The sequence below is a fragment of the Bicyclus anynana genome, chromosome 7 (genome assembly GCF_947172395.1).
Source record: "Bicyclus anynana chromosome 7, ilBicAnyn1.1, whole genome shotgun sequence".
Classification (NCBI taxonomy): Eukaryota; Metazoa; Arthropoda; class Insecta; order Lepidoptera; family Nymphalidae; genus Bicyclus; species Bicyclus anynana.
The window spans coordinates 360,541-375,437 of NC_069089.1; the positions used below are offsets into that span (position 1 = coordinate 360,541).

The following is a 14,897-nucleotide window of genomic DNA, read 5'->3' on the forward strand; positions in this document are numbered from 1 at the left end:
GTACGAATTGTACTACATAAACAAGTCAAAATTAAACTATCTACATGTATTTACATGTGTAGTCAGAAAATATATTTCAGAACGGCAATCTTACATGATGCGGACTATATTATTTTGCTTAATATTATAGGGATGGGAAATAAAACAATAGGGGTAGTTTCACATTTTTAATTTTGAAAATTGGGATATTGAATGAAACGAGTGAATTCATCAAAATTAACTTTTTATTTCAGTTATTACTTTTTATATGCTTTTTCTCATTTACATTTTATTATCATTTATTTTTAATTTTGAAAAATCTACCACCGCTTCGGAAGGTGTACTTCTGTGGAGAAGAAGCGGCGCAAGAAACTCCACAGGGATCACATCTTTTGTAGGAAAAAATTCCAATTTTCTTTGTCAAAATGTTTGTCAATGAATGTTAATTTAATATGTTGTTACCCTACCTAATAATGCCTAACTCTAAAAATAAAGTTACTTAATTGGCAAATGAGCTTGCAATTATTTAATGTCATTACATTTTTCGAATGTATTTTATTTATGCAATAACAATATGATTTAAAACTTTATTATTTAATAAATTTGGAAAAAATGTACCACCGCTTCGTAAGGTGTACTTCTATGGAGAAGAAACGGCGCAAGAAACTCCATAGGAATCACCGTAGATCATAGGTTGAGTTTAAAGCCAATTGGATTTCAAAAATAATCGTCTAATGACTTCGAATTTTTTCATCACCCTGCCTCTTTCTACCTATCATCGCCCGGTTCTTAATAAGATTTAACCGTTTCTTTTATAATGTACCTATCGTGGCAAGTTCTAACACATTCATATAACGACCTATCGTCACGCTTTATTATAAAATACCCATTATGTAGCAAATACTTCTTATCCTATATAAATTAACCTCATAGCCTTAAATATTACTAACTTAATATTACTATAATAAATAAATATTACTATTTCTGTATTATCCCTTTATAATCTAATTTATGAAATACCTTATTTTATATTTTTTCTTATAATACACATATGTAACATAATCTGTTTATTATCTTAATGAGTAATTATTACTATAACGTGACGTTTATAGCTTGAAAGTTTTATTATTTTATTTCGTTTCTTATGCTTATAACAAAGTTTGCTTTTATTTTATCTGCAGTGTACAGTGTAATGTATACGAGTAAATATTATAAACAAAAAAAAGTTCCAGACATTTAACGAAGACCCCATTCTAATACTTTATTGCGTTAAATCAATTCAAATACTCGTACATAGTTATTTTTGTTTTTTCTATAAGGTCGATACATAATTTTACAATGTTTCTGGTTGAGTGCCATAAAAATAAAAATAAATTATATTGAAAAAAATACCATAAAGAATTTTATAAAAACTAAAAATAAAACTAAACATGGAAAGGATAGGAATATATTTTATTCCATTTTAAAGCCTGATTCTCTAACAATGAGGACACAAGTAACTTCAGTTTAAGGAGGGGCAAAAGGCAAAACGGACAATCAGAATTGCAGTTTAGAAGAAAACAACACGCACAAGCCAAAACAAATCGCTATAACAGTAGATGCAGTAACTATTTACGTAGACATTGACAAGAAGACAAACGACATTGTTGTAATTCTGAAATAGGTCGGTTTCTTAAAGTTAATTAACATTCATAATTATACCCATTAGCAGTAGAAGCCGCCTATTATTAATGATGCTGCTGGTTGTAATATCTAAGTTAAACACCACGTCACACAATTGCATACTTACAATTAGCGTTGACAAAGTAATCTACAGCTACAGTTTGCTTGGCGAGTGTATGCGAGAATGGGGTTGATTTTCAAAATAGATCAGTCCAAACATGCTAAGTAGAAGGTCGCGTTGCCTTTCCGATAGCAAAACCTCGTCGTTTGTGTCCAATTAAGCACCAGGTTTAAAGCAAGCTTTATATTTAAAAAGGAAAAACTAATTAAGTTATTTCACACAGTCACAGTTACTAGTACGTGTACAAACAGGTGTCAAGAATAAGAAAATGGAAAATGCTGAAATCAAATAGAGTTAATTAAATATACCCAGGAACTCCTTCCACCGCTATAACAAAATAATGGTTATGTAGCTGATTTAAATACATTACGGGGAATCATAATACGTTCCAGAAGCTCTCCAACTTATCATGTGCCAGTTAATTTTTAACATTTAATGCTGCTAGACTATTAAATTCAATATAACACAGCAAATCATGCTGTTGCAGAAGCTCTCAATCGATGCGTTGTGCACAATTTATGATTAGGATTCAATTTACTATGTAGAAAGAACTATATTACCTATCCTTAAAAGCTATAAAATCAAAATTGCAGTACCAACTACGAAGTGCGGGCGTACGGCGACCGTGGCCGAAAGCTACATTTTACTGAGGATTTCCACCTTTGTACTCGTAGTTTCCACGATCGAGACCATTAGAACCATTCTGCGACGGAGATAAACACCGAAGACATGCTGATAAAATTGTTCATTTTATACCTTTACTTCGTTGGTAATCGGTTACCGACGGCATAGCCTAGTCTGAAGAGTACTGCAACATTTGTTTGTCCGGATACCGCGAATAATCGTTTACATTTCAAATAATAAAATAATGTTAAACCTTTCGTAGTTACAGTACTGCAACCAGCGTCGTTTGATGCAACGGCAACAGTGGGGGTGAATCTTGTCGCTGGAGCCGACTTGAAATTGGTAAAAGTATTAAATTCTGATATTGCGAAACTTCCTCTGTGTAATGTGAATAAAATCTTCTACGCGTGATGCTCGAATTTGGTAACTTTGATAAGTACTTTAATTTTAATGACGCAACACGCCGATTGCTCAATTCTGTATTTCTACCGACTGAAGTAAGTAGCAGAGGAACTATCGTCAAATCTTGTCTGGTGAAACTTCATCGAAACTGTACCTCCGCCGACGTTTTCTGGTAAATACTGATCTCTGGATAGAATCTGAATCCATTAATCTACGACATTTAGCTAAGCTACGTATAAAACATATTTTTTTACATCAAATTGGTAAAAACCTTTTTAGCAGTATACCGGTGTGCTCGATCAATCGGCCCTTAGAAACTCCATCAATCGCAAATATACTGTTTAGGAAGTTCACACGTAAAAAGCTCATAAACATTCAGTCTATTTGATATAAACCTTTCCAAAGACTTAATCGCGACGCACCGTCTACTCCTTTACACGACGAGAGTTAGCGGCTGTGGGAAAATGTAGTTAACACTATTTTTGCCTTATTTTAGTAGAAAAAAAATGCGAAGTGGATTACCGCTGAGATTTATTTGCTGCCCCCGAAGCCGAAAATGACGGGATTCTTGATGTTATGTACGTAGAATATTTGGTAGCCTAGTAGAATCCTCGAAAACGTTAATAATTCATGATCATTATTGTACCTTTTGAGAATATAGCGCCATACTCCGATTCTGGGAATCTGTGATATCTAAAGGGGAAAGTCGTTTGGTAAATTAGAAACCTTCTGTAGTAGCTCGCTGCAGCATTATTGATAAAATGAATTCCAAGAATTTTATTACTATATACATTCTAGTTATTGTACCTCTTAGGAATATCACTCTGTAGTCTTGATACCGGAAAACGCGATTGTCAAAAATCTGAGGCAGGAAATCGCATGCCTAATTTAATTTTACTTACAACGAGCTTTATTCATTTCGGTAATACTGCAACATGGGAGTCTAAATCTCTTGAAGTCGCACAAATTGCCCGTAAGACGAGAATCCTTGGAGTTACTTAGTAATTGTACCTTTTGAGAATATCGCGCCATATTAATAAGATCCCGCAAATCTTGTAATCTAAGGAAGAAAATTGGTATTTAATGTACCTTTTGAGAATATATCTCCGATTCCGGAATCTCGTACATCACTTTCTGTGACTAGGACGAGCGCTAAAAGCCGTATACGACTAGGAACATTATTGTACCTATTTGAAACGTCACGCTGTAATTCCGGAAACCTTTAAGAAAGATACTTTATTCATTTCGGTAATACTGCAACATGGGAGTCTAAATCTCTTGAAGTCGCACAAATGCCCGTAAGACGAGAATCCTTGGAGTTACTTAGTAATTGTACCTTTTGAGAATATCGCGCCATATTAATAAGATCCCGCAAATCTTGTAATCTAAGGAAGAAAATTGGTATTTAATGTACCTTTTGAGAATATATCTCCGATTCCGGAATCTCGTACATCACTTTCTGTGACTAGGACGATCGCTAAAAGCCGTATACGACTAGGAACATTATTGTACCTATTTGAAATGTCACGCTGTAATTCCGGAAACCTTTAAGAAAGATACTTTATTCATTTCGGTAATACTGCAACATGGGAGTCTAAATCTCTTGAAGTCGCACAAATGCCCGTAAGACGAGAATCCTTGCAGTTACTTAGTAATTGTACCTTTTGAGAATATCGCGCCATATTAATAAGATCCCGCAAATCTTGTAATCTAAGGAAGAAAATTGGTATTTAATGTACCTTTTGAGAATATATCTCCGATTCCGGAATCTCGTACATCACTTTCTGTGACTAGGACGATCGCTAAAAGCCGTATACGACTAGGAACATTATTGTACCTATTTGAAATGTCACGCTGTAATTCCGGAAACCTTTAAGAAAGATACTTTATTCATTTCGGTAATACTGCAACATGGGAGTCTAAATCTCTTGAAGTCGCACAAATGCCCGTAAGACGAGAATCCTTGCAGTTACTTAGTAATTGTACCTTTTGAGAATATCGCGCCATATTAATAAGATCCCGCAAATCTTGTAATCTAAGGAAGAAAATTGGTATTTAATGTACCTTTTGAGAATATATCTCCGATTCCGGAATCTCGTACATCACTTTCTGTGACTAGGACGATCGCTAAAAGCCGTATACGACTAGGAACATTATTGTACCTATTTGAAATGTCACGCTGTAATTCCGGAAACCTTTAAGAAAGATACTTTATTCATTTCGGTAATACTGCAACATGGGAGTCTAAATCTCTTGAAGTCGCACAAATGCCAGTAAGACGAGAATCCTTGGAGTTACTTAGTAATTGTACCTTTTGAGAATATCTCGCCATATTAATAAGATCCCGCAAATCTTGTAATCTAAGGAAGAAAATTGGTATTTAATGTACCTTTTGAGAATATATCTCCGATTCCGGAATCTCGTACATCACTTTCTGTGACTAGGACGAGCGCTAAAAGCCGTATACGACTAGGAACATTATTGTACCTCTTTGAAATGTCACGCTGTAATTCCGGAAACCTTTAAGAAAGATATCGCTTGGCAAATTTAGTTTTTACTAACAGCAAGCTTTTTACATCTCGGTAATCTTACTGATATACGCGCTATGCGCGTTTTAGAATATTTTGTTAAAGTCTTTTGAATTTGATTTTTGATGTTGGCAAATGTCGTGGTGATGATTGTACCTTTCGGGATACAGCGCCGTGATCCGATTCCGGGAAACATCTTGTACTCTAACGGGCAAAATCGCATGACAAATTTGAAACCTTCTTTAGTAGATTAGTGCGGCCTTATTTGCTGTAGCTTGGACTAGCGCCAGAAGTTCTATAGGAGTCTAGGTAATTATTGTACTTCTTAGAATATCACGCGGTAGTCTGGTACCAGGAAACGCGGCAAATTTGATTCTTACTCACAGCTTCGAACATCTTGTTGTTAAATACTGCTACGCAGGATGGGAAACCTCAAGCGTTCTATTTTGATGACGTTGAGACGAGCCGTTGAAGATGTACTCGACAGATCCTTACTGTTGGATATTTCTTGTGATTCTATTAATTTCATGGTAATAACTATACCTTTTGAAAATATCGCGCATCAATCTGATTTCGGGAAACGCGAATCTCGTAATCCAAGTGTCCTTTTTACCTTATACTCAAAGAATACCCGAAGAAGATGTAACTCAAACTTTGATGGCTCAGCGAGAGTATCTGAGAATGGCGCATTTTGTTTCGTTTGGAAAAATAAGCAAAGATAAAGAGAAAACATACCGGGTCCCCATATGCAAACAGTGATAGACATAATACAATAAAATTAACTAGGACAACATAAAAATATAAGTAAACACAGACAATATTCATGCTGCCTAATAGAATTCAATTATATTGTTTAATTTAAAATTACGCACTATCTAACCATCAACTGTATTTGTAAAAAAAAATATTTAGTGTACCTTAATAAGACGCGAAGGTTAGAAATTAACATCGAGTTATATGTTTAAATACCTATATTCATCATGATCCTAATGTCATTTCGGTCTATATTATATTTCTGGATGCATTTCTCTGTTAATCTCAAGTCTACCCGTTATTCTTAAGATTCTTCAGTTTTAGTAAACCTGGACTAGAAACTGTAAAATAAAAAGAAAAACACGCAGACAAGCAAAAACATTTACATTACATTAGATAATTAATGGGCCAATCAAATGGTTGTAACTATAGTCTTTATTAAAAACGTTAAGTTAATGGTCATACCCTTGAATCCTTTTTATGGTGAAAGCTTTTTTGGTCAATAATCTCCAGTTGTAATGTGTACCTTGCGAATCACGCCTGGCTCACGAGTGTGCGAGAACTGCCTAGTGCTGAATATACGCGGCTGTTTTAAAAGCATCAACTGCAAAAAAAATACAAACGACACGCAGAAAAGCCTAACACGAGCTCAAATACATTTAAAAAAATTGCAGAAGTACGAGTAAATTCTGCTTTTGCAATTACGAGTAAATTGCTTTATCAAATCATTCAAAAACTATATTCTAACGATTTAACTTTATGTGACAAAGTGTTAAAATTGATTTGAAAAATCTATTTACAAATAAATATCATATATCTATTGTAATATAAATTTTATAAGCAATGATAGCACTACGACTTACATAATCGATGTTAATTATATTGTTGATGCTTTAAGAAATAGTGATGTGATCCCTCAGGTTTATGTAGATGCTCGCCTATCTGCAATAATATTTAACACGGGATTCGAAATACAGGTACGGTTAATTTACTGCTGCAACTGTAAGTATGTCGCACAAGTATGGGCACCGACCCATCGGGCATTTGCTCGGGAACTGGCAGAAAGTAACTGTGAAGAAGACAAAATGACACGCAGGCAAGAAAAATACAAGTTACGGGAAATGTGCAGAAATCTAATTAGAATAGATAAGTAAGATTATTGTTAAGTTAAGGTTTAATCAATTGCTGTTAATGTAAGTACCTCTGTATGTATGTATTCGCAATAATTTTATAGATAAAGATTTCTCCCGGTGCCGTTACGCGAATCCTGCTGGGCTGATACGTAGACGGAACTGTAAAATAATCTTACACACACACACACAAATGCGAAAAATAGGACTAATATTGATTATTGTTAACGAATATAAATATTAATTGATATATCTTACGTTTTACGCAGCACCCGTGCATTAACTCAACAGTCATGGAACGTTTTAAATTAATTATTATAATGTTGTATTCGTTTTTTCATAAATGTGAATTGTGTTGGTGACAGGGTGATAAAGTTGCATATCTGCATTACAGTTCTTTGAGTTGTCATCAATCGCAAACAAGCTTGCCATACTATAGTTAGAACCGTTAGCTGTAACAAAATATTAAAGGGACACGCAGAAAAGAATAACGACGTTAGCGAGACATAACTATAATTGCGAACTTTTAAATAAATTGAAGATTTTAAAATACATTTAAAAATCATGCTGTAAGACAATAATATTTATTGATAGTAATTAATTTTTAAATACCAACGAATACTTCGACAAAATAGTTCTATCACTTGTCGTGTAACTGGAAACCTGAGGGCGAACCGCCGTGTTAAAACTGTGAAATATATCGAAACGAACACACGCAGTCAAGCATAAAAATGTTAGAGGAACATATAGTTAACATATATAGGTGATTATTGCATTATACATAAAATAAGATCAATAATGCTAATCATATACCTTATACTACTCGTGCGTTAAGGACATCTGACGTCGAAACGTGAGTGAAACTGTCAAAATATTAACTGCAAGAAGAATATAATACAAACGCAAAAAGAAAACGTTAGGATAAAACGATTAGAACAAAGTAGTTGTTGCAACAAAATTGTTTTTAACAAATGTATTGTTTCTTCTATTTCAGCTCAGTTGTAAATTGTAGTAATCGTTAATAATACATTAAAAAGTAAATTTCCACAAAGCATATATCTAGAAAAGTAATTATATGAGCTTGCTAACTGAATAAAGAAACGGAAAAGAACAAAACGCAAAATGAAAATTTACTAGAAATAAATCATACCATGGAGTGGAGTTCAACAATTTACTGACTCGTGAAAAAGTCGATCTTGCTGTGATGTGTTATCGGAACCGTATGAGCTATTGTAATATTTTAAAATCTTTAAAAACTGGAACTTTCTCCATTGATATATTGTTAGAGCAGTTTTTCCTAAATACAAAATGAAAAAGTAATAAGTTAATGAAGATTTCCTAGAATTTCTACATGTAAAAAAGAAACAACAAAAAATAATAGTTAAGAGATAAATTTCGTTAAATTCTTACGCTTTTAGAAATTGAGTAAAATAAGACGTTCAATCCAATACTTGCTTGCAAAAACTTCGTGTACCAGTTACCGTTTTTATAAGCCAAAATTGATTTACTTAATACGAGGTCTACTTTTTAACACTTTTAAATCTTTCGCGCACGAGTACCTAAAAATCTGTAAAAACACTTACGGGCTAAAAATTATCTTAGCTAAGCCTAGCTGTGTTAAATTAAATATGTATTTAATTTAATCTTTCCCATAAACTGTTATTGTAATCACAATTATCAATTTGCCAATAACTGTGTTGATACTTTTTTAATTTCTTTGTCTTTTTAATCCCGGCCATGTAGGTATTATTTTACTTTTTGCAGTATTTTTTTCAGCTTCTTTTTCCTTGTTTAATAATTATTCGTGAATTCACTTAACTCATCATAATATTCAATAATGTGTAATGTTTAATCTGTAATGGGATATGTTATGCAAACAAAAAAAAATACAATATTTAAAATAATATAACCTGAATTTGGATCTTACTACGAATCCTACAAATAACAGCATTATAAGTTTTGACATTATTTTATTAGTTACAAGGTAATTTAAAAGAAATATTTAATATTACATTTATGTTATTGTATGTAACTATATAAGCAACACATTTTCACTGACACACAATCTAGAAACAGCACAGAACTAAATTTTATGCAAAACAAACTTTTACGAAAGTTTCTCATCACTTATTTCACTTATCACCCATACTAGATTTATGTATATTATTTTTATTACTATTGAATTTGAAATTACATTTTTTAATTTTGAATTACTTTTTGGTGGATAATTATAATTGTCGATAAATAAAAACGTGGTTTTGATTTCAATCATTATGAATTATAAATTTCCTAGTCTTTTTCTAATGTACAAGGCACAAACTTTCTTCTCTAAATATATTTTCTGAAACCCGGCAACTATTTAAATTTTGGAAAATAGATAGATGTTTGCTTTATAAAGATAAGTTAATATTTATTAAACTTTATATCTCTGGAGACAAGTTTAAGTCAATATCACAAAGCACCACGACAAACAAATAACTATTGAATAAACCAAACACTATTCATCACAACACTATAAATGAAAAAGCTCGTTTGTAAGCGTATTTTCAAGTAAGAAAGTTGATTTTATTATTGACTTGTCATGAATATTACCGAAGCATCAACTACAGCTCAATGTATATCCTCAAACAGTCAGCGAATAGCCATACATATGAACTATATTAATTCCTTTTTATTTAAATATATTTTTATCACATACAATATTCGTTACTTGTTTATAATTATTGCCGCAAATCGTGTACAATGGGGCAAATAAAAAATATTACAGAATGTAGGTACGCAGAATTAGCCACAGACGTAAATATAACCAATAAAATGTTTGCCAGTGTCATACATTCCAGAGATTATAAAGCTCTATTAAAGCATCCTATTACAGAAAGGATTTTATGTTACATACCCGGTGAACAGCGTTATAGAGTAACAAAATGCAAGCGCATTATGACCGCACACTCATGAAGGTGGTATCGCCTCTAATCACAACCAACATCGACTTCTGTGCTATTAAGAGTAATAAAAGTGACATCAAATGTATACCCACTACTCACACAACGCAAATCTGAAAGAATTTTCTTACTCGTAAGACCAAATCCATCTAGCTTCATGCTCATTCCTTTTTAATCTGAAGTTAGCCACAAGTAATTTTGGTGCACTTTACCAAATATCACAGAATATTTTAAATAAAATAAACTGTGTATATTAAAAAGATCAACGATGAAATTGCAAATAAAAAGCATACTTGTTACTAATAAGATAAGACTCGAACAATGAAAACACATTTAAGCGGGCAACCCGAGCAGCAACGGACTCGTACGATCTCGGTACTCGACGGCACTTAGTGAGTTAGCATGTTGTGTTTTACCAAAATAATCCCCACACAGGCTCAGTGGCAGTTTGTTAAGCTTGCTGTCGGCTAGTTACGACGATACTGGGTAACTGGCTTAATGTGAAAATATGAAAAAGCTAATTTGATGCGATGCTGCAGTTTCGTTAAACATCAACTATATTAATTGTGCTTTACAAATTTTGTCAATATATTCCAATTCCTGCAATAAAGTCTTTCAGATGGTCAAATGGAACTGAAATCAAGTCATTAATTTTTCACGTAGTTACGCTATTTTAGGCTGATTTAAATAAATTTTCTTCAATTCAACTTTAATTCTTATAAACGTGCCATTTAAATCAGAGCAATAAAATTTTATATCATTTCACTTTAAAATATTCCAATAACTGAACGTATACCTAAATAAAATACACAAAGCTAATACAAAATGTTATTATACAAAAATGTTAAAACGTTAAATAATATCTAATAATTACAATCAAATAAATCAATCAATGAAATTGATAACATCGTGTATTTCAAAATGTATCAAACGTACGTACCCATACAAATGCCGATGATAGAATGATCATAACAACTCTCAAAGGCGTAAAGCGTGATGTCATTATCTGCAGATGATGCGTCTACAACCGTACAAGCCGTTTCGGAAACTTTGTAGCAATATTTTCACAAACAACGTTTTGGAAACTAAACCAAACCTTTCTAGCCTCATGCTTATACAAGACCAAAGATATTTTACAATCCATAATTTGTTAGCCACTGCAGAGTTCCCCTCGAAATATCCTATTATCGTTAAAGTTTTAGTAATGTTACCTCTGAAATAAAGCGATTATTTGACGTGGACAGTTACTATAACTATTAGATATTAGAGACTGTGTTTCCAACGTCCACGTAGTAAAAACAGAATTATCCATTATTTACAAGAACAGGGCTTTAACAGCACAGGTTAGCCTCAGTATTTACAAGTACAGGGCAACAAACCTTATGAATTAACCACTAGTCATCCAAGTGCGAAACAGTGCAATAAATTGCAAAATGACAAATCCTTAACTTTATTAATCTAATCCATGCTTCATTTTCGTAATATCTAAACATCGAGTTTCAACTAAGAATGGTTCAAAAGGTGCTAAAAAGATTTAAAAGTAAATAAAATTATTAATACATACATATAATATATAAGTAGAAATACATATACCTAATATAGGTCGTAAATAATGTGTAGTGTTAAGAATGAACTGTGGTTTATGTTTAAATACAATAAAATCAAATAAAAATCAACCGCCTCCTTCAGATGTTGACAAATTATTTTTTTCGTTAAGTATAACGTAGAATAACTCAGAAATCGGCAGATTTCTAAATGACGTGTAAGTTTAATTGAATCTTGATTGTCGTATAATTTAATTACGGGCAAAAATAACTTCAATTGTAGTAAATTTTGGTGCCAGATGATATTTCGATAGTGTGTATCGGTGAATATCATTAACCAAGAAATGGGCTGATTCTTATTTACCACGGACTAAATAGTGCAATATATTTTTTTCTTAACGAGTAGCGAAGAATATCACTTACCAAAAAATGTGCTGATTCTTATTTACCACGAAAAAAGTCCAATTTATCTACGCTGTTTTTAATTTTACAATTTTCGTGCAGTGGTCATATTACTCTACTAGCATTGATGTGAACATATTGCCAAGAAAAAAAAACAAATTATTTAATACCAATATAAATAAACGCAGTAACAATGGTGTCTCTACATAACATATTTGTTAATGTATTCCAAATATAATGATTCTTTCTTGTTTTCTCTTGTGTTAGTTTCTAAAACTACCATAATTTTGTAAGCACTTTACATTCTACGTATTGTATGCTATTTTTCAAATGCGTACATAATGTTAAAAAGTTCTTTTTAAAATTTCGTGTTAGCTGAGTCTCTTTAAAAAATCCGAATTTATTTTCTAATATCATTAATAAATGTTGTTCTAGTTATTCCTTCCTTTCAGAAATATCTACTTTTGTTTAGATTTTTGTGCATAAAATTCTTATATAGTCTTTATTTATATTTCAACACTTATTTGTTCTTGTGATTTCGTGTTCAAATTATACCTGATGCAGGCTGGGTTTATAGTTGGTTTAGTTTTATCGTATTTTTGGTCATAATCTAGTCTATGATTTGAATAAGTGGCCATAACTTTTTGACCCTATATAGATTTTCTGTACACTAAACCTTTTTATATATTTTACCGAGTTTTTCACTATGTAAAACTTTCATCACGTTTATGTGCGTATGTACTTAACATCTTCTTTAACTAGTCTTCTCGGAAATAGTAGAACTTACAAAATTATTTAAAATAGAAAAACAGACAAGTTCTCAAGTTTTCGCCATAAAAACATCTTCACTAAAATGAGACTGCATGGTCTATTATCATATTTACTAACTGTTTTTCAGTTGTTTTCATGTTTCGACGCCTAACTGACATGTATTTTTATAACAAATAAATATTCCTTGATTCTCGTATGATTATATTTTACATGACTGTGATGATTATCTTTTCTCAAACTATTTCAATTTCCGTTGGATGGTATATCTACAAATAAATTGAATATTTTGATTTGATTCGCCTTAACATTTATTTGTCTTTTCTCTCTTATTACTCTTTTGCTTCTCATAAATATTTAGTTTTCATGTATTGAAGTGTTTCATGTATTCGGTTGTCATCTTTTTGAGTATTATTGTCTTTGTAGTTTGAATAGTTTTAAAAATAATAATAGGTTTCAGACAAGTGTTTGAAAACTAAAAGCTTTTTACAATATAAAAAATGATATGGTAGGGCTAAAAGAAAAAAAAAGTTAGTTGTAATAAAAATAAAAAAACCTGTGTTCTTTTTCTGTAATATTTTAATTCAAATGCTTGTTTAACATTTTCTTTTGATTTTGAATACTATAAAATAATAAGTTTATTTAAAATATTTATTTAAATGAACATTCAGTTTATTTTTAACAATTCCCAAGCAAAAAAATATATATGCGTACACAAATCACTGATTACGAGTTTTATTATTGAGTATGGTTTTTTATTTAGTCGTCTCTACCCCGGAGCAATGACTTGGCCACAAATTAACTTTACATTAGGCCAATTTAGAGTTATTATTTAATTCTGAAAGACGTGCTTTTCGTTATTGAGTATCTACATAACCTATCTATGTCCTACCCTCTGCTAATCAGATCTAAATCATACCTGCCAACAATTTAGGCTTCTTCCAGGTTCATTAATGGGCATATTTTGCCTTCAAGACCTAACGGTATTATTTTTTGGTTTACATCAGAGGTTTATTCTATCTCCTACCTACCTGCATTATATATATTGCGATATTCTTTCTATTTATTGATGCAGTATTGTAACTTACGTAAATCTAAATTATATAGCTAACGTAATATTATCAACTATCCTTATTTTAAGTGAATATTATAAATAGATCACTAACGTTATCCTATACACCTAAAATTAACCTAGAACTAAAGATTCCTATAAACTACAGTAAGATTAAGTTTGTCAAATTCTGAATGTGATAAAATAAATCCTAAATGTAAGTCTAAATCTATGACTATCCTATATTAACTCTACGTCATCGCCCGGCTTAGTAACTGCAATACCTGTTTAGGAGTATGCATAAGAGACTATATATTTAATTTTAAATTAATATACGAAATAATAAGAACTTAAACTCGAATCTAATAATTCATGTACGATTCCCAATTCACGAAATTCTTCTAATTTCCAAAAAATCTATTAATGTATATATAAGTAGTAGATACCTAAATAATATAAGTTATACATACTATTTTATTGAATCTAAAATTAATTTATATTATTGAGAAAATTATGTATGTCCTTTATAAAACAGAATTGTATCCTAATAGTTATAACTTACACATAGTTTAAAAATGAACTGCGTCGGGATCTAAGTATGATTTCTGCGTATAACGTTGCGATCATAAAATCTACATCGTATACTAAAGCTCTCGTAGCTATTGCGCGAAACATAACACGAACAAGCCTGCCCGTAGCGCCAACACACTAAACATCTGAAAATTAATCGACAATAACAACATTACTGATGCCTATCCTTACAAACTAAAAGAGTGATCATCTACATCAAGACAACTATAGTTTAGAGCCAATACAATCAAGGCGCTCTATCAAAAATTTGTTACGATTAAATGTAAACTTGCACTAAAATTAGCACGCACAGAACTATGTCAAAATTTTAACTTGTAATGAAGTTGAAAATGGAGCTCGAGCAATGGGTAATTTTAGAACTTTATTATAATCGTTAAGTGAGGTTTTAGTTTAGTAGAGG

At 31.8% G+C, this 14,897-nt stretch overlaps 1 long non-coding RNA gene across 2 annotated transcripts in view; it reads right to left on the bottom strand.

Annotated features, from left to right (window-relative positions):
- Positions 1 to 206: 206 nt before the first annotated feature.
- LOC112045055 (uncharacterized) overlaps positions 207 to 14,897 on the bottom strand; it is a 32,552-nt gene continuing 17,861 nt past the window's right edge. The window contains exons 3-4 of one of the 2 annotated variants that reach the window (XR_008250970.1): positions 14,469 to 14,622; positions 207 to 13,369 (exon numbers count right to left, since the gene is read on the bottom strand). This is a non-coding gene — a long non-coding RNA (uncharacterized LOC112045055). Of the gene's footprint in view, positions 13,370 to 13,416; positions 14,623 to 14,897 lie in introns of those variants that run through there. The other variant, XR_008250969.1, reaches the window with a different exon arrangement.